General features: G+C 36.0%; 1 long non-coding RNA gene across 3 annotated transcripts in view; it reads right to left on the bottom strand.

Moving 5' to 3' along the window:
- The window catches only part of LOC122904509, a 40,534-nt gene that overhangs the window by 8,298 nt on the left and 5,925 nt on the right, over window positions 1-26,311 (bottom strand). For 2 of the 3 annotated variants that reach the window (XR_006384216.1, XR_006384218.1), the window contains exons 3-4: window positions 21,295-21,501; window positions 8,152-8,227 (exon numbers count right to left, since the gene is read on the bottom strand). This is a non-coding gene — a long non-coding RNA (uncharacterized LOC122904509). The remainder of the gene's footprint in view (window positions 1-8,151; window positions 8,228-21,294; window positions 21,502-26,311) is intronic. The other variant, XR_006384217.1, reaches the window with a different exon arrangement.

Here is a 26,311-nt window from a genome sequence, read left to right as displayed (position 1 = left end):
GTAAACACTATCCATTTTCCCAGAATATAATCAGAAATTGCATGGTCGATTATTTTATGATTCACACACTTTTGCTTAATCTTCATACTAAAAGGTAAAAAAGGTTGTTTGCCTGGACCACTTAATTTAACCAATTTTTTAAATTTTTTTTTAATTTATTTAACAGACAGAGATCACAAGTAGGCGGAGAGGCAAGTAGAGGGGTGGGGGGGAAGTAGGCTCCCTGCTCAGCTGAGAGCCCGATGTGGGGCTCGATCCCAGGACCTTGGGACCATGACCTGAACAGAAGGCAGAGGCTTAACCCACTGAGCCACCCAGGCGCCCAATTTAACCAATTTTATTATAAGTATGAAGCCAATTATTTCTATCTATTGAGAATGTAGTTAACTTGTTTCTTAAAAAATGATCACCTCTGCCATGAAGACACCATGAAAACTTTTCCGTGTTGATAAATACTGATATATAATAATGCATGGTAAATTATGAAGTAATGAAATAAGAATAGAATTTTGACTATTGGAAAAGAAAAAAAAAAATCAGCCCACTCGATGACAGGTAACCTAAGTCTTTTATTTTTTTTTTAAGATTTATTTATTTATTTATTTGACAGAGAGAGAGAGAGAGAGAGATCACAAGTAGGCAGAGAGGCAGGCAGAGAGAGAGAGAGAGGGAAGCAGGCTCCCTGCTGAGCAGAGAGCCCGATGTGGGACTTTGATCCCAGGATCCTGAGATCATGACCTGAGCCGAAGGCAGTGGCTTAACCCACTGAGCCACCCAGGCGCCCCAACCTAAGTCTTTTAAAATAAAGATATGCAGCCTTCCTTTATGACAACTAACTTCTTTCGCTTTTGTCCAGATAAAGTTCTCTAAATGATTATTAACATTTTTATAAATTCTTTTTTGCTGTGTTTTTAAGAGTGTTCAAGAATTTTCTTGATGCCTAGTAGCAGTTAGTTCTATGGATTTTATTTATCTATTTATTTGAGATACAGAGAAAGTGAGAAAGACCATGGGTGAGGTGAATGGGGGAGGGCAAGAAGAGGGAGAGGGAAAACAAACTCCCCCCTACCAAGGAGGAAGTCTGACACAGGGCTCTGTCCCAGGATGCCAGGATCATGACCGGAGCCTAAGCAACCACTAAACCTGCTAATGCAACCTCTCTTTCCGTATCTCTCTGTCTCAAATGAATAAATAAAATCTTTATATAAAAAAAAATCATGCCTTGCTAATCTCAATAACAGGTTCACTAGTATAGTATAGTTTAGTACAATATAATATTATATATTCATCTTAAGGTCCATATTTAATTTCTTTTTTTATTGTTATTATAATACATTTGCTTTTATTCAAAGTCTTTTTTTTGCCTCCTTTTTTTGACATTTTCTCTCATTGATTTTCAATTTATCCGTTATTTTAGTGTCTTTCCCTAATTATCTTCTTTCGTCTATATTTTCTCCACTTTAATATGAGATTTTCAATCTATGGTCAAAGGTTTTGTCTTTGGAATGATAATAGGGATTCAGATTCAAGCATTCTTTATTCAACAAAACTGTCTTGAGTGTTCTGTTAGTCTTTTTACCCCTTCAGATCCAATTTCTATTCTTCTCTACTCTCTCATTGCCTGCCAGAAAGCTGGCCTTTATGGTCTGAATCAATCGGACTCCAATCCGTCAGTCTTACGATTGGGTTTATGTAATGGTACTGGCATGAAGTAAGAGTTTGTAGTTGCTGCTTACCCTCCCTGAGCCAGTAAGGCAGCCCTCTCCTATAGGTAGAACTCTTTTCCATGTTCCAGTAACTCCCGACTCCCCTTGCTCTTTATGGCCTAAGAACAGCTCTCTTGTCAATTTCTTTTAAACCTGTCTGTGGTTTGTAAATGAATTCTTCCCGATAAATTTCGTTAACTGGGGATGCCTGGGTGGCTCAATCAGTTAAGCATCTGCCTTTGGCTCAGGTCCCACATCGGGCTCCCTGCTCATCAGAGAACCTGCTACTCTCTCTTGTCTGCTGTTCCCCCTGCTTGTACTCCCTCTGGATCTGAAAAATAAATAAATAAAATCTTTTTAAAAATTTTTCTTTAATTGTCCCATTGAGCGTGTCATCTATTTTCTGATAGATCTGATCTCCTACTCTATGCCTGAATTTATAGTCTTTTCTATATACAGTTTTGTAGATCTTTTGAAAAAGTTAATAATATAACCCACACTTTATACATAAAGAAACGAAGACTCAAAAAGTTTAAAAAAACTTTCCCAGACACTCAGGTAATATAGAATGTAGCCAAAAATTGACTCATGGTATCCTACTCAAAGTCTAGCACTCTTTTTCCTGTGGTTTAGTTTTCTACTACTCCCTCCTAAATGTTTTTCCATTGGTAACATCCATCAGTGATTATTTACTCAGAACATATAGTATATTGTAACGTATTGAAAATGCATCAGGCTAAATTCATAGGTATAGAGGAACAATAGACATGCACCTGACTGGTAATCATTTTGGTCAAGGATCTCCAGCTATGAACATATTTTATTGTATCAACACTGAATTTAAGACATGTCACCTTGTGGGTCCTTGAAAGCATGAGAATTAGAATTTCTTCTGTTTGTCCTTATTGACATACTAAATAGATAGTTGGACTAATGGAAAGACAGACAAGACTTCAAACTATGAACAGATCTGGGAGGGATAAGATAACCCTGACCTAGATACCAATGCTAACCATGGAGAGAACTCAGTACATCAGTTTATTGACAATACTAGCTGGTGGAGACTAATGAAGGAATGTAGATTCTGGGGTTCAATGGAGCTACAGAGAAACCCTGGAAATTTGTCCACAGACAAAAACTGTAAATTCCAGTAAATTTACAGTAAAACTGTAAATTCCGAGGAAGATGGGAAATAAGAGTACTAGTAAAAATTAGGTAGGAATCCGGAATGCTATATACTCCTCAGATTTGTTCTGAGGAGTAAATAAAATAAGATGTGCGAAATATGCAACCCAGTGTTTGACACAAGGCATATATACGGTATAACAAATAGTATGGGGAAAGCTACCAATAATCATGCCTCTAACAAGATGGAAACAAGATGTGGGTTGGGTCTAAGATACAAGGCACCATGTAACAGAGAGCTTAACTAGGGTAAAGAAAAAAATGGGGAATCAAGGCATGAACTGAAATGGCTCAAATGTAAGCACATACCCTCCATCCATGTGGCCCCACACAAGACTCCAAAAGAGAAACGGTCCCGCTAACAGCTCTTCCACAGGCTTCCCTCCACAAACACTCTCAGTCCCTTAGAGTATTTGAAGTTCTAAGTGTATGATACAGATTAGATCTATTTTCCCCACATCTGACCTGTAGCTCAGATTTAACAGTTTCATTCTAATCAACACCCTTATTTTGAAATTTCAGGTGTTAGGAAATCTGACCAGTCATTATTGGTTATGAGATAAGAAGGGTTTTTAGGCTGAATGTTGTCTCCTCAAGATGTTTGTTAACCTAAATAATCTTTCATTGTTTCAATATTTTAATGTTTGGGGGGACTACTCCCAACTGTAGAGTTTATTTGTAATCATTAGCAACACAGAGATGGTAAGTTTTGTTGTGTTTGTGGCGGGTTCTTTTTTCTCAGAGCCTTATGAGGGAAAAGGCCAAAATACTGGGGTTTGGGGAGTTATGCTGCATCCATGCCTCTGCAGAGATTATCATTCTTTCTTGATCTGAGCCAGAAAATACAGTTGTGTTCAAACAAATTATAAAGTTATCCATAATTATTTGTTATTCAATTTTTCTCAATTAATTTGTACATTTAATATAATTCATAATTTTAATAATGCTAATTTTTTGGATTTTTTCTTGGAGATGACAGAAATTAGCAGTAAAATTAATTTAGAACAATAAAAGGGATATTTTAAGATGTATAGAAAGGGGAGTAATGAGCGTATACAAACATATGAACTATTACAATTGATTAAGATTAAAGCAGCTCTAATTAAAACAGTGTGTATTTTAGACTGATGCACAAACTTCTAGACAGATGTGCAAACTAAAAGAATAAAATAATAAATTCAAGAATAACACTATCTAGGTGCCTGGGTGACTCAGTCAGTAAGGTTAAGGAAGGAAGATGGGAAACATCTGCCCTTAGTTCAGGATCCTAGGGTTCCAGGAGGGCTCCCTGGTGAGTAGGGAATCTGTTCTCCCTCTCCTCTGCTTCTCCCCCAACTCATGCTCACTCTGTCTCTCAAATGAATAAATAAAAAATCTTTAAAAAAAAAATAACACTATATATGCATATTAATATACACATATTCTATATGTATATATAATCTGTATATGTTTATATGCATGTGAATACACAAATATAATTAAAGAGAGCATCATAAAAAAGAAAATAATGGTGTTGGGACCATTTATTAGCATTTGAAAAAATGTAGGCCAATAAAACAAACAATATTCTATAAATGTTAATTTAAAATTTTCAGTTAAAAACTACAGAACACTATCCAAACAACAGCAACACTAAACAAAAATAATTTAATAATTACTTAACTCTAGAGAGGTAGAAACTTTCAAAATTTGAAGTTATAAATAAAATCGTTAATAAAAATATTAACAAATTTGGCCATTAAAAACGCTGAAAAGTAAACAGCATAAAATAAAAGGAAATTAGTCAAAGAAGAATATTTGTATCAAATGTTAGTGTTACATAAAGAATTCTTTCTAAGGGAAGAAAATGAGAAATAAAGACAAAAGATGTTATATAGAATTCAGGCAAAAGGAAATATCTTTTAGAAATTAGAAATCAAAGAGGAAACAATAATCATGGTGTTTTCTAGTAAAAAAATGCAAATTAAAATAGCAATGAGGTATTTTTAGTTATTATGTTTTAATAAGCTGTGTTTTTTGTTTTGTTTTGGTTTGGTTTTTTTCTGACTCGGTACTGGTATTATTGCTATTTCCGGTGCCTGTTTAAGTTGGCAAAAATCATCCGGAGAAAAAACTAGGAAATACCTTTCAAAACTACAAAATATTCACTTTTTAATTCAAAATCAAATTTCTTAAAACATATAGTAAGAATATAGGCTTAGTCTGATTCTAAAATAAGACATGACCTTTAGAGAAAAACTTCAAGGGCTCTCGGGTGGCTCAGTCGGTTAAGTGACAGACTCTTGGCTTCATGATCTCAGGTGGTTAGATGGAGCCCCAACCCTGAGCCCCTGCCCTGAGCCCCAGCCCAGAGCCATGGGATGGGGCCCTCAGTCCAACAGGGAGCCTTCTTCCGCTCCCTTTCCGCCTCTTCCCCAGTGCATGTACAATAAATACATAAATCTTAAAACTTTACAAAGCAGAGAATAAAAAGAAGAAAAAAAAAAACCTGCTAGTAGTTACTCATAACCCCGAATACAGAATTAAGCCCAGATAAAATTTTGATAAAATTTTCCTGATGTTTTTGTACAAATGCAAAATTTTATGTTGTGGAGCTCTTAATATATAAATGTATGTGTGTATAACACAACTTTAGCTTTGCTTTTTCATTTAAATCACTAAAAAATGTTGACAAGAATCATTTTTGTGTTTTCTACTCCTCTACTGTATATTCATGCTATGATTTATTTCATTGTTTCTTTATTATTGGACATGGAGGGCACTCTTCAGATTTCCACGGTTTAAATAATAATGCTCTCCATAATAGCCAAAGTTCAGAAACAATCTAAAAGCTGAAGAACATGAATGGTTAAGAAGGAATACATCTAAGCTGTAAAAGTTAATAGAAAGTCTGCAGGACAATGGAAATATGCTTATGACACAATGTCTACACTTTGAATTACAATTCAGTTTGGAAACGTGGCTTGATACCTCACATTGTATCAGCATTAAATGTTCATCTCACTTCTATTTAACAGGTAGGACTTGCAGGCTGGTCCAGCTCTGTACCTCCAGTTCTACAGCGTGTCTGTTTCAGGCACCCAGTGGGTACCCAGGATATGTTAATTATATCATTAAAAGAGTAAATCTGTTAATGCAAGGATGAAATAAGATGAACAAAGCTTTGTTCTTTTTTCTTCCAGTGAGTTGTTTTCCTTTCTCTTGTTAGCATGTAAGCATACTTTAATCTTGGGCTTTTGAGCTGGGAACAAATGATGCTCCCTAGATTGGAAAACTGTTCCACCTTAATGCTATCCTGAGGTTACATTTAAAGAGCAACAGTTCGCTGTGTGGAGGTGGGCAGTACAGATTTATTTGCTTCCTTTTCCCTTGCATACAGAATATATCAGAGTGAATGAAACTCCAGAACCAACGTTTCCATCAGATGACACCTGTGATAACAGATGGCAGTCAGTCATGTTTTTAACATCAATACCAAATTAGAATACAAAATAATGCTGAATAGCTCTCAGAGAATTTACTTACAGACAGCTTATAGACTATGAAAATTCTGGTGAATTTCAACAGTAATAAACTAGTATGAGTTGTTTTTGTTTTTGTTTTTGTTTTTTGTCTTTAGCAGTTTAGAAAGTCCTAAGTAATGATATACGGTGAAGGTAGACGTGAAGCCTCAATTTATTTTTCGTCAGGCTCATTTAATTCATGAATGAGATATGGTAGAAGATTTAGGAGTGCTCATTCTCTGTGCTTCATCCAGGTGTCCAGTACTTGGCTATACTGTGCCCTATGCAGGGACACTTTAGCAGTCCAAATTATCCAAAACATTCCGGCTTCTCTGAACTGTGCCTGCAGTCCGGCAAAGCGTCTATCCTTAGCTTGTAACTGTCAACAGGAGGGGAGCCTTGTGGTCACACACGAGGGCACAAGTCACCGAAGTCAAAGGACAATGAAGAGACAGGATATTTGTTATCTCTGTCAATGTTAAAGGGAAAGATTTCTGCTTTTTTTTTTTCCTTCTAAAATTATGTATGCACTGCCCAACAGACTTTGGAAAGAAAGCAGAAAATTGGAAAAGAAAAAAAAAAAAGTGGAAAACTTATCATAAATATTGACCTCTCCTGTAGAAGAGATTTTGCTATTTATGAACGATTTCACTGTTTCCATGACTGCTTGGTAGAAGTCTTAGACGTCAGCTTATGCACACACGTAATTAATTATTCCTTCAGGGAAACAATCTCTTCACTTAAGGTTGAGAGAGGAAAACACTATGTCTCTTCCTACAAACAAGGCAATGAGAGCTGGAATAAAGGAGGACTTTTTTGCTTTGTTTTCTCATTCATGAACCTGCACATGTACACACACACATGCATGTACACACAATAGTGACAGATGCAGAGCCTTCAAAGGTCTGAAAAAAGCACTGGCCTTCTCAGTAGTCCGTGACATAAATTAAATGCCTGACTTTACACTCTCAAACTAGTTTCATGGAATTACTATTTCCCCTACTGCTCTTACATCATAATTTTGGTCAATAAATATCCCATTGGACTATAAGTTTCTTAAATATAGAGACAGTATCTCATTCACCATAGCAGCCGCAGCACAGTTCAAAAATGTGAATCCTGTGCCAACTATGAAACGCAAATTCTACTTAGTTTTATATTTTGTTTATAGACTATTTCTACCACTATAAAACCAAATTATTAAAGTTTAATGCTTATGAACTCAACAAGATTGTACAATCAAAACATTCTGAATTATATCTGTTTCTCAATTTTTCTCTCAGATTTGAGTCTCCTATGATTCTTGAGAGAATACTCAAAATAAAAGTTACTGATTTGAAATATCATCCATTAATGTAACGTGTCAAAATTGGAACTTTTCAAATTGCAAACCAATATATACATAGGGACATTAAAATATACCATGTATTAATCTTGGTAAAACCAATATATACATGGGGACATTAAAATAATACCATGTATTAATCTTGGTAATCATGGTTGCTGAGGATTTACACAGTGCCAGGTCCTGTGCTATTTCACAGAATATTTAAAAACCATTGATTGAGGTGTCTCTCTCCGTTATTTTAATCTACATTTTATACAAAAGGAAAACTGTCCTGAAGAGGTTAATAACTGGTCTAGGGTCACAACACCATATCAACTGGAGCTAGAATTCAAATGTTTTTTTCCCTGATTCTAAGGCTTCCAGTTTTATATACTTTTGCTCTATTGTTTGCTTAGTGATAATTGTGTACCTCTCTGATGTTCTCTGTTTCCACCATGATAGTTGAAAGCAAACTGCATTGGCCCAATTCTGGTTTTCACAGCACCCTAGGGAAACAAAACAAAACAATTTTTATTTTTTTAAAGATTTTATTTATTTATTTATCTGACAAAGATCACAAGTGGGCAGAGAGGCAGGTAGAGAGAGAGGGGGGAGCAGGCTCCCCGCCGAAGAGAGCCCAGATGTGGGACTCGATCCCAGGACCCTGAGATCACGACCCAAACTGAAGACAAAGGCTTAACCCTCTGAGCCACCCAGGCACCCCAAAACAAAGTAATTTTTAACCTCCTCAATCTGAATGACTGACGTTGGGATCAAAGATTTCTATGGCCTCTTTCAATAAGATTTAATCGAAGCGAATACGTATTTATCCAGTTATCTACTGAGCCGCTACTATCTCGGAGGCATTCTCTACCCATAAATAAATTCCATAGTTTTTTACTGAAGCAAAATACTTTTGTTACCACAATAGAGTGTATACCTGTGATGGGATTTGGCTTGATGGGTATGCCCAATTTTCAAACAATCTGCAATCTTTATGAGTAAATAAGACAAGCAAATGTTAGTGACTTTATTTTTGAATAGTGAATGCAGCAAAAGTAATAAAAGCATTCATTAGCGAGAGCATAAGAAGTTAAGCACTTAATCTGATCCGGGAAGTAAAAACAATAAAATCTCCCACAGTACCATAGGCTTATACTTGATCTCATACAATGATATGTAAATGCAACAACCACAGCTAAAGAACATTCTTAGAAAGGAGCACAGCACAAATAAGTCCCATTAATGTTACAGACACATATCATCCGAAACAGATACTTTCATAAAGAATACTTGTATTTTTGCACATCTTTTACAAACCTGAGAGTGCAATTTATGCCACTCAGAGCGGTGGGGGTCTAGACACCATCTCACCAAAAAGAACCTCAATGATTAAACCTGTCACGTCCAACACTCTGATATCTACACCCTGGACTGTGCATCTAACTCCCACACATTTATCCTTCTTCAGAACCAAATAGCAAGACTATCAGCTAACTTTGGCCAAGAGCACTTTCTTCTTATTTCTTAGGAGAATGAAGAGCTGTTTCTCCTTCACTGATACTTCATTTTACTCCTTTGTATTAAAAAAAAAAAATGTGTTTACCCAGCGACTATTAGGAAAGCAGCATAATTGCTCAAAACGAAGGCTGGGTCCTGTCTCTAGCGCTGATCTGCTCTATAGACTTGAGCAAGTTACTTCATCCCTCTGTGATCCCTCTGTGCTTTGATTTCCTTAATCTGTAAAGTGGGGATCATAACAGCACCTATCTCAGTGGGAAGCTGAGCAGGTGGATATGACAATGTACATAAAGCCCTCATCATCATGCCTGCCACGTAGTGAGCAACAGTCAACAATGACAAGAATGGTGGCTACCAACCTCTCTGTACCTGTGTCCTGTGAGAATCAATCAGGTTTCCTCTTCTAACCCTTCCCTTCTCTCTCTTGCAATCTCTTAGTAAATGAACTGTTTTATTTCATGTGGAACATTCCAACTGAGTCCCTTCTCTGGGACCCTCTGGGGAAGGGGAGGATAACAGTAGACAGAGGTAAGTATCCCGATACACTTTGAAAATACATGCCAAGTGAAATAAGGCAGTCACGCAAGGACAAATATCTCACGATTCCACTTATATGCGACATCTCAATGGTCAAATTCACAGAAACAGAGAGTAAGATTGAGGTGAGGGTCAGTGGGGAGAAGGAAATGGAGACTTGTTCAATGGATATAAAATTTCAGTTACGTAAAATGAAAAAGTTCTAGAGATCTGCTGTAAAATGCTGTGCCTATAGTTAAGAGTAGGGCACTATACATTTAAAATTTGTTAAGAGGGTAGATGTCATGTTATGTTATTTTTTTTGAAGTATTCTGAGCTATGATAAAAAAAAAAAAAAAAAGACTAGGCCAATAGTGGAAATATGTGCTTCCTATGCATTCTATTTGTTCTTACTAAATCCCTAAGAACAGAGACCCAAAGGATACTTTCAAAACTCAACATTAGAAGTTAAAAGTTATCTGACACTTTGAGCCAGTTTCTTCCAATCTGTCAGCTGCTGTCTCTTAGAGAAATTTTATGCCCTGAAGCAGTTGGGGAACACAATAATTCATAAGTGTAACTTCTAGGAACACCCACTTTACACAATCCCAGCATTAAACATCCAAAATCCTAAGCTGTAAAATACAAGCATAATGGAACCAACAGGATGAATATTTGGAAGGAGCTGTGACTTCAGCAATTTCAAAGCTGTTATTTAATTGTAAACCACTCCTCTTTTCCCAAACACTTATTTCTCAGATTAACTAGGAGCATACAGATTGGTATTGTGGAAAAAATGTGGTTCTCCTACATAGGAATGGTGACACTCTTACACAAATTAAAGGTGCACAACAAAGAATAGCATCACAGAAATTAAAAATGCAGAACACGATGATTACAAGTTTTTGTCATGCATTCGGCCATTTCCGATCATGTACAGATAAGACTTTCCATAGGAAAAAAGTCTGTGAGCATATCAGCTCACAATTTCAGGTCTGAATTCAGTGAAGGAGTAGCTTCACTAGCCTCATAAAATAAGGGAGAAACAGCCACATCCTTCAAATGAAGATTACGTTTATTAAACACTTAAAACGGAAAGAAGTCAGGGAGTGACAGGTTGTAAGTTGACCAATTAAGGCACCTTCTTTGAAGGTTATTTCTTCATCCTTGAATAAGAACATAAATATAAAAACAAAACCAAAAACAAAAGCTGTGAAGACTTTGAGCCTCTTAACAGCTATGCTGATTTACTGTAAAATTTTACATGTTTTCACACTATAGGACCTTTTAATTTTTCAACATTATAAAATGTATTTCTTAACACGATGCAATTTCTCTTACTGGTTATTAATTTTTAAGTTCTTAGAAAATAGAAATGTAGAAGTAAAAATAGTTTAACCTCTAAAAATTATTTTAACCTATAGATATAGAAAAATCTTTGCAGAAATAAGATCAAAATTCTTGGTATGTTTTAAAAGAGATATGTACATTTTGATATCTATCAAACACTTAATAAAAGATTACTCCTCAAGGCAATTTGCAAACTATGGTTTCATCTAGATATATGTCAGTGTAAATCAGGAACCTTCAGCTCGCTGTTTTTCTAAACAAGTGTGCCATAATCTTTGCTAGCTCTGTTTCCACGAGACCATCATAAATCTACCACATGGTACTGTCTCCTCAGAACACAGTCACAGATTCAAACACTTGAAAGCCCAGTGAACTCTACATACAGCAAGTCTATGTCAAGAGTTAGTAATCCCCTTCACCTGTGGGCATATTTCATTTTCACAAAATCTTCATAGACATGCATCCATCATGCTGAAAAAATCCCATTATTATCGTACTTGGTTGAAAAATACCTTTTCTACTAGTCTAAAATATGAAAGAGGAATGGACACTCCTTTTAATGTACACATATATATGATTTGCATATAATGTCTACTAGATTACATAAGGTGGACTTTGGTGAATGGAATACAAACATAGATTTAAAGAGCAGAAAACTTTTTTTTTCTCAATTTGCTGCTACTGATATTTAATTTGCTTTGATCTAAACATGTTAATATTATCCAAGTGGAAGAAGCAAGTAAGATTCGTTATTATAGATTTATTTCTAACAGTGAAAGTGTCTACTAAAAAAGTAAAATAAAATGTATAAAAGTATTTAATTTTCAGTCTTCAAACTTAAATGGTATATTAAAAGCAGGAAAAATGTAAATCTTTGCCTTTTCTGGAATTATAGTTTATAGTTTTGTATTTATTGAATGCATTCATAGGCTCCCTTAGGATGTGAAATGTATGGAAATATATGTGCATTGCTAAAGAAAGAACTAAATTTATTCTTTCCCCACATCATGCTCTTCTTTGCAGTAGAGGTTTTTAATTCAATACAGAGCTAGAATGAGATGGAGCCAATTTCCTGGTCTATATGTGTGACAAATGCTGAAAGTGGCACAAGATTAACAAATTAGTTGAAGTATAGATCTTAAAGGTTTTTTTTTCTGTGTCTCTAAATCAAAATTCATACTTTATATGAAATGAAGCCTTCTTTAGAATTCAATAATGACTAAAGGTCTTTTATTTCTCTGTATTTAAGATAAAAGGATGGGATGACAACTACCAGGGTTTTTTTGAGCAAATATTTTTATTTGTAAGAAAGCTTATAAAGATTATATATTGGAGTTTGAGATGATTTTGATTGTAATCCTGCATCTTGGGTTAGTCACTGCAATGTGTGATTTGGAGAAGATGAAACATTCCAAATAACCAGTAATCCCCCCCCAAATAAAAGCATAAAATGAAAAGCAGGAGTAAAATTTATTTATTTCTTTATTTTTATGGGTATAAACAGTGTTTAAAATGTTAGGTGCTTGATCAACATGCTTGCTTTCCTAATAGCATTTGTTAGCCTGGTTTTAAGTACAAACTATCAGGCGTGGCTGTTCTACCTAACCTCAGAATCATGTGCTTGATATAATCCAGATATCTGACACCAAACAATAAAAACATCTGTGACAATAAAAGCATGTAACAGTTGTGGAATTGTTTAATTTGGGAGAAAATGGCTACGTTTGATAATCACACATGCATGACTTGATTTCTCCTCTTCGTCAAAAAACGTCTGTATTTTGCAAATGGTGGTTTTTTTGTTTTGTTTTGTTTTGTTTCGCTTTGTTTTGTTTGTTTTTTAAGGAATCGACTTAGGACATGGAAGAGCTCTTTAAAAGGTGTTCTGAAATACATGGTTTGGATTCAGCTCACTCATTTCCGGTTTAGAGGCTTGTCCGAGTCCACCTGTTTTTTACTTGGGCTTAAATCATATAAAAATACAGCATTTTAAAGCAAGTGCAGCCTTACTTGTTGTACCCAAACACTATAACATGCTTAAAATTCAAGAAGAGTTCTGTGCAGGTTGTACGTCTCAGTCACCCAATCTCCTTTCACATATCTGTTCATGTTGACAGACTATGTCATAATACATCAACAGAAAGATCAGCACAGAAGAACAAAATTTCATCGCCTGACAGCAAAAGGAAAACTGATTTCCAGTATTAAATTAGTAAAAATATATCATTACCTCACTTCCAATAAGCCTACTCCCCTTAGAAGATAAGGTGGCTGCTATAATCACACAAGGATACGCAAAGACCATTAGGTTTGCTTGTATCTTTGGTGTCACCCTTTGACAGCCTGTTCTCATTTTATCTTGTATATGTTATTTATTTTTTATATATCTTGGAAGCAACTTTGAGAATTAAAAGCAATTTCTTAATGAGACATGTGGTATTACATACATAAAAACATAGATCTGCCAAACCTTTGAAGGACAGGTTATCCTATAACCAATCATTGGCAGGAACTTATTGACCATTGAAATGGAAATGGGTATTTAAGCTTCTGATAAAAGTTAGGTACCTTTTTCATATAACATCTTGCTCTGTTTGGATTTCAGTAAAAATTTAACAATACCTGTAATAAATAATGTCTTTTGCAGCCCAGGGCATCATCTGGCACTTCGGCTTTAATTTTGCCCCTGTTTGAACACTCTACAACATATGCACTTCTCTTTTGTCTATTATCCTAGAGTTGTGCTATTCCCAAATATTGACATCATCTACTTTTATCAGCATTAACTGCTCGGAAGCTTCCCAGGCTCATGCTCAGCTCTATTTCTTCCTATTGATTATCTTCCTCACTCCAGCAGGTAGCTAGCCAGCGAGGCTGTCCTGAGAAATAGCTTCCAATGACTTTATACGCACAATTTACACGGAATTGTTTAAAGAAGATATTAGCCTCAATACAAATCAGTGAAGCTCATTTAGTCAATACTGCACAATCCGGCTGTTGGCACCCTGTCACATGTTAGTCTTTACAGTTAGCTGCTGTACCCAATCTGCGCATTAGCTATAGTATTTAGTTTCATATTAAAATGAAGCCGTTTTTTTTTTTCCGCTTTTGCTTTCCTTTTTGAAATCTTTTCAGTGTACTTTTTACATCACCTCACTGAGCCATGTGATAGTAATATATTTTGAAATATAAAAACCTGAGATTAAATGTTTGATTTTTGACAGTGTTCTTAAATATAATAAATTCAAAAGGAAATACTGTTAAGTTAAAATGGAGTGTTTTTCATTAAGTCCAATCAAATGGTAGACAACAAAGGATCTTTTATTTGAGAATATGAAGTGAAAATGAAAACCAGAAAACCTTTACTAAGAAAAGGTCCAGCTAAATTATGTTGGAAGGAGGTCTCCAGATTGAGTTTGGGTGTTTCTTTTGCTAAAAGTGAATTAAACTAAGATATGTTATGAAGAAATATTTTACAAAGAAGCAAGCTTAATGCTTTTTGGAGATGAAAATAAGGTCTAAGGACAGTTGACTTTGAAAATAATTCTGAAGAAAGATCACATATGAAAAAAATTGCCACAGCATCTGATCTTTTCTTATAATCATAACAGGGAAATGTTTGGGGGAAAGTAATGCTAGTCCCCTCTTTCTCTTCCATAGAAATGCTGTAAAATTCTAGAAGGGGTGTTTACATTTCAGAATTACTCCTCCTTAAACTACTGGCTTATGATAGTTAATGAGATGATATCCAAATGTTGAAAACAGGAAAATTCAAATGAAAATCTAAATGTGAAATATAATATAATGAAATAACTAAGCAACATAATACTACTCTGAATGTTTGTGCAAATATTGCAAAATGAACTGCAATACATTAAAATTCTTCAGTGGTTGGGTAATACATAAGTGAAGGTTTATATATAAAAGCTTTAGCTATCAAAAAAAGGGATCTTTAAATCATACCTCCCTAAATTTTTTACTTGAAAACATCACTAACATCTTGGAGTGCATTTTGAAAAGTTGTCATTAAATCAATTTGCATATTTCTTTGCAAACTGAAATTCAAGGTAAGAAGAAAGCATAGTGATCAAAATAGTCTATTTGTTCTAAAATGCAGCTTCCAGCTTTAGTGGCTGAGTGGCAGAAAGCTTCGGAGAATATGAATGTAGAGAAAACAATAATTTCAGTTTTGGTGATTTTTAAGAACTATATCTTTTTTGTGAGTAAAGAGTATGAGTTGAACAAAATAACAATTTTAAATCATAGCAAATAACAGCATTTTGAACATTAATATAGGAAAGCAATTAAAATAGAATTACCTAACAAATTATTAAAAATATTTCAATATTTTCTCTTTTTTCTACTATAAAATGTTAAAGGTGATTTTTGTATGACCTTTGCTTTCATTTCTTTTCTCTTTAAATATCAGTAGTTGGGAGCTAGAGCTCTGAAGCCCAGGTAGAAACGACATGCTAAGAGATGGCCAGTTTATCCTGACCGTTCATCTTCTCACACATTTATTGCGAACTGACACTCATATAACAGCTTTTTTTTTTTAATCACAAAGATTCAACAAAGAACAATTCCAGTACCAAGGGAAAATCATACTCCAGGAAAAAGAGAAATGTCATAATTGCTTATTCAGGTTGCATAAATGCAGGCATGACAAAGACAAGTGCAATATTTGTGTGTGACAGCATTTTACCATTTAGAGAAGTCAGTAATCTAGACATGATAGTATTTAGATGTAACTGTATGTATGTATGCATATATTATATGGTACATGCAATGTACAAATATAAATTCTAGCTCCAAACTGAAATATATAAACATTATTAGTCTTTTTTTTGTTCAAAATATTCTTTGATGAATATGTTCTTATGTATTAAGTGTATCTCTAACAACTAAATTATAAAAGCTTTACGCTAGTCCATTTACCATGTGATAGTCTTATATTCAATAAAATTATATGGTTTACATAGTCACTTAAACATAAGAACACTCTCAATAAAGCAAATGCACATAAAACAATACAGGTTTTTAAAACTAACAGCAACAAAATAGATCAACATGTCACATAAATTAAGATGCTGATTTTTTTTTCCAAAAAACTTTGTAGATTATCCATGAAGCTTAAAATGTGAGTTTTGTTTTCAAACTATGTCAAAACATAAAATTATCAAACAAAGATGTTTCATAGTAACTTTCAAAACAAACTAATTTTTTAAAAAGTAGTTTTGGTTAAGTTTCTAAAATACAAAGGAAAAAATTATTTTCAGTTTTGACTAGATCTATAATTTTTATAAGTCTTATAAATGCTCATATTTGTGATCATATTAAAAATTCATATTGGATCCAGTGTAACTGCTTATATAGATTACCAAGATGATGCCCAATATCATGTATATCATTTCACTGAATTATTTTGTAGCAAAAAGTGCAACACCAAATCCAGATATTTCAAATAAATCTCTCTTCCATAAATATTCTGGCTAGCAGAACCCAGACAAAAAGAATTTTTTACACTGAAAATTAGTTTTAAAAGCAAGGTATTGAATTGTATGGGACATCCTCTTTTTAAAAAGTATTAATTTATCCAAATTAAGCACCTATACACATGCATGCTCCCGCACACATATTTTGTTTGGAGAAATTATATTTTTATCCGTAAACTGAATATGAACCCGTTAAGGTGATTAACATTGTAATCTTTGTAATTACACAGCTTCTAAAGGATGTAAACGTTTAATTTAATCCTAATTTCCCATATCTAACAAGGTATCAATTAGTACTGTCATCATCAATTTTTATTAGGTGGTAATATTTTAAAACATCAACTAACACATACATCTATCCAAAATTCTAAGACAATTTAACTTAGCTAAAAAAGATAAAATCAAACTGGGTAGTTAATTGGGATATTTCATAACTTCTTTATTTTAAATACATATATCTGTAGAAACAAAGTACAATATTTAAGGAAATTAATATTAGCCTTCAGATACATAGAGAGTACATTTATGCATCTATTATATCCATGGAAAATACAGCTATTCCATTATATATATGCAATTATAAAATCTGTATAAGTGCAGATATGTCATTATATGTATCTTGTCTACCTATGCATTTTGTGCAGAAAAGAAAAGCATTCTTATAATCCAGAATAAAGCTACACAGGTGTGTGTGTGCATGTTTGGGGGTGTGTGTGTGTTTGCATGTGTGAAGGGAGAGCCGGAGGAAAAGAATCGATGGCTTCACAAAGAGGTATTAAATATAAAATATTAAACATGTTTGAAAATGAATATAAAGGTATTGTGTTATATAAAGACATACCATTGACAGATTTTTCTCTCTCTTTTTCCTCTCGCTATCTCTCTCTCTCTCTCTCTGTGTTCTGCTGTTAACAAGAAAATGAACATTTGGGATGAAAGGAAATGATGACTCTATAGAAACTTAAAATAGGACACTTAAGTTAAACTTATGAAATTAAAATTTAAATCGAACTGGATTTTCCTTTCTGAATATGAAATAAGAACCCTATAAAATGTGCACATGAATCGTAACATATTTAAATGTCTATTAAAATTTTTCCTCATGTAAATATTTGCATCATTAGTACCCTATAGTATCTTAAAATATTCTAAAGGCATGCATGAAAATATCATGAAATAAATCTGAAGGGGTCAGTCATCTTTGTAGCATAAAACTCAAGACTTTAAGATAAAGTTCCTCACCCTTTGACTCAGACAGAACTGTTTCAAACCCTCTAGCAGAATGATTTTTATGTACATCTACTTGTTAGTTCTTCAAATTTGTCATTTTTTAATACTCTAGGGCTGAAAAGGAGAAAACATGGGGTTGCATATCGAGAATTTATATCACTACTTAATAGTTAATGTCTTGACCACCTTTAAGATTATGATTTGGAGAGTTACAACCTCAGAAATTCCAGTGCCATAGCGTTCAGGTGGTGCTATTAAATGTCTTCCACGGAGAAGAGCCCCTTATAGCAAGAATACCTCACTAATATCTACATTCCTGAAGTCTTTAGTCTAAAAACCTATTTCTATATAAAAAGAACCCTATTAAACTTAACTCTAAGGGTACCGATGTTGTTGTTTGTCATGATGTTGACAAAAAGCAGGAGACAAAAAGTTATCTGTAATTCTCAAGTGGACAGATTCACCCCCTAATTCCTAGATAATTAACCAGGATAAAAACTTTGCCTTGCATTGCCTCTCTTCAAGATGGTAAGCTCATGATACAATGAAATCAGAGCAAGTTATGGGAGGAGGGAATGGGGGCCTGGAAAGAGGAATACCTTTTTCTTGGTTCCACAAAGAGTTGAGGGCCTAATTATTTTTAAGTATAATCCAACCAACCTCTTCTCATGCTTAGCTGCCCTGAGTGACACTATTTGTGATGCCCAGTGTGCTGAAACTGAGCAGGTTGCTGTCAGTTTAAAAATGACTATAATAAAAGTGACCATGAAGATGGATCTTGTGATTTTGCGTTTCTAATCAGTCATCTGTGAAGAACACTTTTGCTTTGATTCAGCAGACTGGTGACAGCCATGATTGATAGTGCACGAGGATGAAAAAAGGTTATTAACTGTCTTCCTATTAAGCTCAATGTATTACCCCTCTAGGTGCATCTCATACTTTAAGTTAAAGTACTTATTCAGGTAAGGTCAAGAATGAACTCTATGGAGATGGTTTCCATTCTGCTGAAAATGAGCAAGGCATCCTTTTACTGATTTTTTTTTAATTTAGCATTAAAATTACATTTAATTCCACTGTCTTATTTTTATTGGCTAAAAAAAGAGAAATTTTCTCCTTCCAAGAACATCCTTACTGAAAACACTGGAAGTATAGAAAATAGCTTGAAATGTAAATCTGAATTTACATTTGAATGTAGATTTGAATGTAGAGCTAACTAGCAACATGTGTGTGGCATGTACATAAGTCTGTATTTAAGCAGATGGTCATATATTGTATAATCTGAGAGTATTTTTAAGGGCAGACATTAAAATTGATTTGTGATTTAAAAAGTCTGTACGGTATTTGCAAAAATTGTTTTAATTTTCAATAATCCATACATAGCAAACTTTAGAAATAACAATTTCTAAGATTAAATGATCTAATAGAACATTTAGATACTTGTTTTCATTTAGATATAATGTACTAACTTCATCTCGTTTTAATTCTTTAAAATTAGAAATATTACATGTAGATGAACATTTGAATGATGGTATCTGTTCATGTCTTTGATGAGTATAATTACACATCCATCACAAATAATATGAGAGATCCTAAGGTATTTAAAATTTTTCAATGGCTCCAGGTACACTATTTATTAAATGATATAATAAACTTTGAAATATTGTCATATCTCCTGTGTTCATTTATCCTTATCAAAGTCAAAATATACTGAAAGATTTTTTTGTATACTTCATTTAACTTCTCTTTAAAAGCATTTTATATTTACAAGCTTGGTTTTGAAAGATAATATATAAAATATACGCATTTTAATTTGAAATTGTAGTACTGTGTTCTTCTTACATTTCCCACTGTAAATACTCAGTACATGTCAGATGTAATGTGAATTAGCCAAAAACATTCAAGGATATCGATAACTTGGCACTGACGTAACCATTTAAACTACAAGAAACTTTCAGTTCTCTGTGCTTAACCGTTCTTCATTGAACAAGTCTGCAGAGTAGCACAGAAAGAAAAAATGCTACCAGAATGTTATTAGAGTTTCACTGCAAGGAAAATCACATTATATCCAAAAGTTTTCTCTAGTATATCATGACCTGTTTCTCCAGTGTCAGTTATTATACTTGTTTTTGGTATATAATAAATTATATTTTGAAAATGTACTATTTTAATATTAGGATCCATCAACAGTGAAATACAGAGAAAGTAAGGAAATGAAGTTCAAGATTTCCCTGAATTTCTCTTTAGAGCCAAAAAAATTGGCTCCCTACCCTATTCTGCTTAATACTGCAATTGCTGTTTTGAGAACCCTTTCCAGGTCTCTAGTATTTTATGCATGCCAAGTATAACTTAAATACTTACACCCTGAGAGCCTCTTCATAAAAAATGTTAGATCAATATGATAATTGTTTATTCAGTGAATTGTGTTTATGTGGAGTGGACTTTCAAAGGTACATTTTAGAATTCATACAAGATTCCCTCAATATGACTCATTAACTTCATTATTAAATGGATTTCTCTTTCTACCCTGTATAACTTCAACAAACTTGTGCTTTCAAATTCAGAAATCAACTTTGAGATAAGTGATAGAGGTCAATATATGGTCAGTGATAGCATCCTATATTGTTGTTCAAATGTTTGCATAAGTTAATAAGAAATATGTTGCACATTTCTAAAAACATTGTTTGCTTTTAAAATAAAAAAAAAGAAAAAGAAAAATTCAGCTTCAAACTGTACCATGTAAATTAACAAAGTGCTCTCAATTATTAATGAAAGTCCTGTCTTCTATTTGCACTTGGGGGCTCAAGGAAAATTGGGAAATACAAAGACCAAGTAGGCCCAAGAGGAATGCATGGATTTCCTAGTCTCCTCGTTTTCTTCTCTTCAGAGAAGATCTAGAACACACATGACACACAGCACACGTTTTAGGAAAGACCAAGGCTAAGACAGTTTCAGGTAAAGTTTAGGTCATTTCCAAGGCAGTCAATTAGCTTAGCTGAAATTGATATCCAGCTGTATTTTTTGCAGACTGGACACTGGCAGACAGTAAAAGTTAAAAATGTAACATTTTCTTTTATACTTTTCAAACTCCAGAACACAATGTTGCATTAATGTTGCTCAAGCAATTGACAGAACCAATGAAGAAAAATCCCACACCTTTGTGCAAACTCTTTAAATCTGGTTCTGAGGTTATAGTGACTTGGTTTCATCTACTAATGGGGCACAAGTTATCCTTAGTTTGCGGTATCTAGGGCTTCAATTGCTTTTAGCTTGAAACTCTCTTCCGAAACTCTTCCACTTCTCTATACATCTTTCCTCCTCCTCCTCCCCCTCTCCTCTTTCGCCCCCGCCTCCTCCAAACCTACTAGGGGACATGGATGGGTAGGTTTATGAACTGGGTGGTGCACATCTGTGTAGCCAGAACGTGGAGGCTGACAGTTGCTGTCCACTCCCAGACTGTGTACCTGAGCGCAGTGGCCACTTTGCTCTTCCGCCCAGCCCACTTCTGCCTGCAGTGTTGCTGCTGTCACGCCAGCCCGTGATTTGATAGGCTTGTCGGGTTGCCATGGTGTTGACTTCTTGCCTCTGAGGAGCTGCCCAATGACTGGAGGTCTGGGATTAAAGCGGGAAGAGGCAGCGGCCACAGCGAATTTCAGCGGCAGCTGCAGCTGCTAGAAACAAGAAGCGAGAGGACGAGGTCTTTAGACTGCGTTCCCCACCCGCAGCCGGGGCGGCCAGTGAGGGGGGCAAGAAGAAGAGGGGTGGGAGGAGGTTGAAATGGTGACCACTGGAAGCCAGAAGATACAAGGGAGGGGTCTGAGACCCTCTCAGGAATAACTCATAAGCAATCCGCACGCGCAGAGATGGAAAATCTTTCAGAATTCGTTGTTATTCACACAAGACATTACCTGGGCGGGTGGTGGGACTGGGAGTAAACGGTTGTTAAAAGGGATTTAAGTGGGTGATACACCTTCCCCCACACCCCACCCTTTATTTGGGCAGCGAGGTAGCCTGACAAAGAGGCGCTCTGCGGAGAACTTCAAATCATGGAAACTAACTTACTCCAAGGAGAGAAAGTGCCATGAGACCAAAACCAAGTACAGGAAAATAGTTGCCTGGGCCGGCGGCCGGCGGGGGCGGCCGGGGAAGGGGGGAGCCAGAGGGTTCCCGTGCAATGCACAGCCCCAGACGGAAACCGTAAACTAGGAAATGAAAGGGAAAGAAACCGCTTCTGTTATAAATTAGTAGGTAGGTAAAGGTTACGCAAAGAAGAAAAGGGAAAGTAAAGCTGTTAAAAGAATAGAATAAAACCCCCGGGAGTTCAACTCAAAATCCGCGCCCCCCCTTACACACACACACACACACACACACACACACACACTTCCCAATCCAAGGGGAGGAGGAGGAGGAGAAAATGCATTCTGGTGTGATGAGAACTCTCTGGAATGTCTGGAGGAGAGGATAGGAGTGCGAGGGTAAGAAGACCCGGGTGCTAAATAATTGGCAGGAGGGAGAAATGGGGGAGGGGCGGGGTAGGAAAGAGAGATTCCGCGATTCACCGAAGAGACTTCGAGATTCAGAAGGAGGAGATTCCAATAGCAGGAAAGGAAGTACAGAAGTTGAGACCTGTAGCGTAAAGGAGGAAGCGACCCGAGTCAGTAAGAGAAAAGGAGGAAAAAGGTGTGTGCTGCTGAGGGAGGGCGTGGGAAGGCCACCACAGTCTACTGGAAGAAGCGACTGCTAGGACAGAGGGCAAAAAGGGCAGAGAATCGGAGCGACTTAGGCGGTCGACCAGAGAGAGCACCGCGGGGCAGCACCGGCGAGTGGGAAGCCAGGTGCCGCGCAGCCCGTTCCCCGGCTCGGGGCGACGCGGGGACTTTTCTGGCAAGGAGAGGAGCTGCTCTTCCAGCCTGCCCGAGTCGCGATTCACCGCGAGTCCCAAACACACGCCTCACTAACTACTTTACAGCCACTTTCATTGATTTTCTTTAACAAATAAACGTAATACCCGTTACAGCAACACTTCCTTTTGCTGCAGCTAAAATGCTATAAGCTCTGATTGCTGCATTTCTCTGGATAGCAGTCTTCATATCTCCAAATAAATTGGTTTCCTTCACTTAAAAGATCAAATGTGTGATCACGTTCAGGTTGGGGGAGTCTCGTCTTCGCCCCCCTCTATGATTTAAGAATCACCTTTTAGAATAAGTAGAAGACAGGTCCGGATACAAGTTTGCAAACCTGGAAGGGCTCAATGACATTTGCATATTAATTTTTGCTAATAAATATCAATTTGGAAGGAAAACACCCGCGAGAAAATTGACTCCTTAGAAATTGCAGGGAAATTAACGCGAGTCCGACAGTTACACCTAAGCTACTCCCCAGAGTTATCTTTAAAAAATATTTCCTCTAAAAATAAAGTATTGTCAAATATACTTCAATTAAAAAAAATAAAGTATTTCTTTTAAAGTACCCCTCCCTTTAGAGCGGTTTCTGCTGGAGGTTCTAACATACATGTCAAAGGGTTGTTGAATTATTCATTATTGTAATTACTATCATCATTGTCATTATCCCTTTCCATGTGGAAATAATTTTATTATCGTAATTTGATATCTGAAGAATTTCCTGTTAGTCGTTTGATAATCATTTTTTTCTGCTGAAAAGAAAAGTTTTGTTTATAAATGAGATAGAGAAAATGTTTTAAATGCTTTGATGTTTGCTATAGATTTCCGTTTATCTAATCGATCGGAATGCCAATAAAATCGATTAAAGGTTTAGTGTTTTACAAACAACCATTTTGTGCTTTTTGATTTTATGTTCAGAATGATTTTAATAAAGCTAATGCTTTCCTTTAACATTCTCCCTTTAAAAAATCCAAACCTTTATCGTTTTTCCTTTTATTATTAGAAATTGCCAGTTAAAGTTCTTCTAATAGGAAAATTTTAAAAAAATAAGCAATGGCTGCAATGGTTTAAATTTCATTTCTTTTTGCTCAAGGTATTTAAATAAAGCCCTTTAAAATCTTGGTGAATTATATGCGATCATTCAGTGATTGCAGAATATTAAATTAAACTTAGATAAATCCGCATTGAAGGAGGCAGCACCCAATCCTGAATTTATTTCCCATTTTCTCTAACAGCATCACTGCGCTCCTCTCTTTGCAATGACAATGTGCCAAATCTGGGCATTTTGAAAACATTTTCCATATGCTTTAACAGGGGACTGATAGACAAAGAAGAAAAGGAGATGATCTTTTTGCTCTGAGGTATATTTTCTTTAACCTTTTTCTCTTAGACTTTCACTGATAATCATTTTAAAGCAAAAGTTTGAAATCATTTAATTCTTTTTTTCTTTCACCTTTTTTTTCCCTGTCTTGTAATTTATTCCTGAAATGAAGTTTTGGTTACAATATAATGTAAAGCTATCATTTCTGTACCTTGGCAAGCAACGTTTGTTTCAAAATCTTTGATTTAGTTTCTGCTAGCTCCCTTCTGTAATTGAAGATGGATTTAATTATACATTTTGTAACTTAGATCATATGGGCTGTTTGTTTGCTGCAGGATTTAATGGTGCTTTTGTGTCTAATATTTAGGGATGTTACATACAGAGGTGGTGGCTTTTCTTCAACTATTAAGATCTGCAGTTTTGTCTTGGAAATGTGGATATTAGGATGAACGTGGTGTCCTGTTTGCAAATAATTCTATTCAGTGGCCAGTGTTTAGTATGTTGTCTATACAGCGTTGCCTTGACTAGATATAGATGTTTTGTGTTTTAAAAGATCACAAATTAATCTTCTATTCAGTGAAATCTCAGTTTTCTTTCTTTTCCCACTTACCTATCTTTTCCCATCTTTGGGAATTCATTGTCTCTTAGAGATTTTCCCCAGATGAAACGTATAATTTTTGTTGGATACGTTTGCTGGAAATATCTCCATGTGTTTCGAGAAGGGTGTGCTTGTGATCCTTGGTTTGGGTGATGTTAAGTGTGAATACTTGTGCTGAGGGGGTTGGGGGTGCTTAGAGGTAAGTGATAAAGAGTCCTTATTAATTTGCATAAGAGCTGTAGAAGTGCTTGTGAAGTTAGTGAAGTGCTATTGTTTCGGGAGAGTCCCATCTGATTTTGTTTATAAACACTGGGCTGGTTGCCTAGAGGGAAAGGAGGTCACAGCACTGTCTGAGCCCTGACCCCAGAAAGGCCATAGGGTGTCTGACTTTTCTCTCTCCCCCTTCCCCCATTCCTTCTCCACTCCCTTAATTCTTCTTCGCTCAGACCCTCTATAACTCCTCCCTTTTCCCCATTCCAAACCTTACCTGTGCCTAACTTTACATAATAATGACTGCCCCCCCCAACAACACACGTTGAACCAGGTCAGTACCACCAAGGGGGGGGGGGGTAAAACAGATTTACTGCCAATAAAAACCAAAGACGGACTTTAGTTAGAAAGCGAGAAACGTACAGGAATACAGAAGTACAGATAGAGACCGGGATCAAGATGGGGGCATTTTTAAGGCAAAAAAAGACCACAAAGGAGATAAGAACCAGGTTGGGGGAGGGGAAAGAATCAGTGAACCACAGATTTAACTGCCCACAAATGCTGCACACACATACACACCTAAAATGTCTTTCCTTTTTGAATTTCATTTCATCTAGCTCATGCTCCCCATCAAAGAGAGTGTCCATTCTGGATGTTATGTCATATTTTAACCTTCCATTCCCCCCCCCCCCCGCTTTGTGAGTTCTCAAGAAAAAGATACTTTTTTCATGGTAATGAAATTTGGCACTCTTCCACACTATTTCTTGAATTACTTCACTGTAAATATAATGTGTTTGTGACACCATCCCGAATAAACCCTGCACTTTCCGATTCACTGACAACTTCACGTCTCCCCCTTTACACACACACATCCATACCTCCCCACTCACAAAATGACAGACATTGGTATCAAGTTTAAGTGTGTTTTGGAAAGGAGTTGCTGAGTTAAAAATGTTAGTTAACAGACTGCCTTTGTTAAATAGCCCCCGGGTGCAGAAGACCCAACAAAAAGAGGGGAGGAGGAGGGGGGCTGAGGATCTGAAAGTGTCTGTGGTGATATAAAGGGTTCCTAACGCTGAAATCTTGTAATACCTCGTTTCAAACTGAGCTCATCTATAGACCCTGGAGGCGCGGTCAAAAGACTGGGAACCTTTTCCCCTTGGGCTGGGCTTGGTCTTGAGCTGGCGGGACGTGAGGGAGAGGGAGGTGGGGTATTTGTTACTGAATTGGTGAGGGCAGGGCGGGGGAATCCGGGAACAGACAGCGGAGGGCTCCTTAAAGCGACTGTAAAGTCCAGAGTGTCCGCGGCACAGATTTGGGGAATAAAATACGCCGGAAAAGTCTAAAAGTGGAAATTATCTTTTGTCTCAGAATTAATTACTCCTTGCTTCCAACACTCAACACCTAACCACCTGGCATTCCTTTTTGGTTCTCCCCCAATTGGGCGCTCG

The sequence above is a fragment of the Neovison vison genome, chromosome 4 (assembly GCF_020171115.1).
Source record: "Neovison vison isolate M4711 chromosome 4, ASM_NN_V1, whole genome shotgun sequence".
NCBI classification, from domain to species: domain Eukaryota; kingdom Metazoa; phylum Chordata; class Mammalia; order Carnivora; family Mustelidae; genus Neogale; species Neogale vison.
The sequence above is the reverse complement of the archived record's forward strand: the minus strand, read 5'-3'. Positions and strand labels throughout refer to the sequence as shown.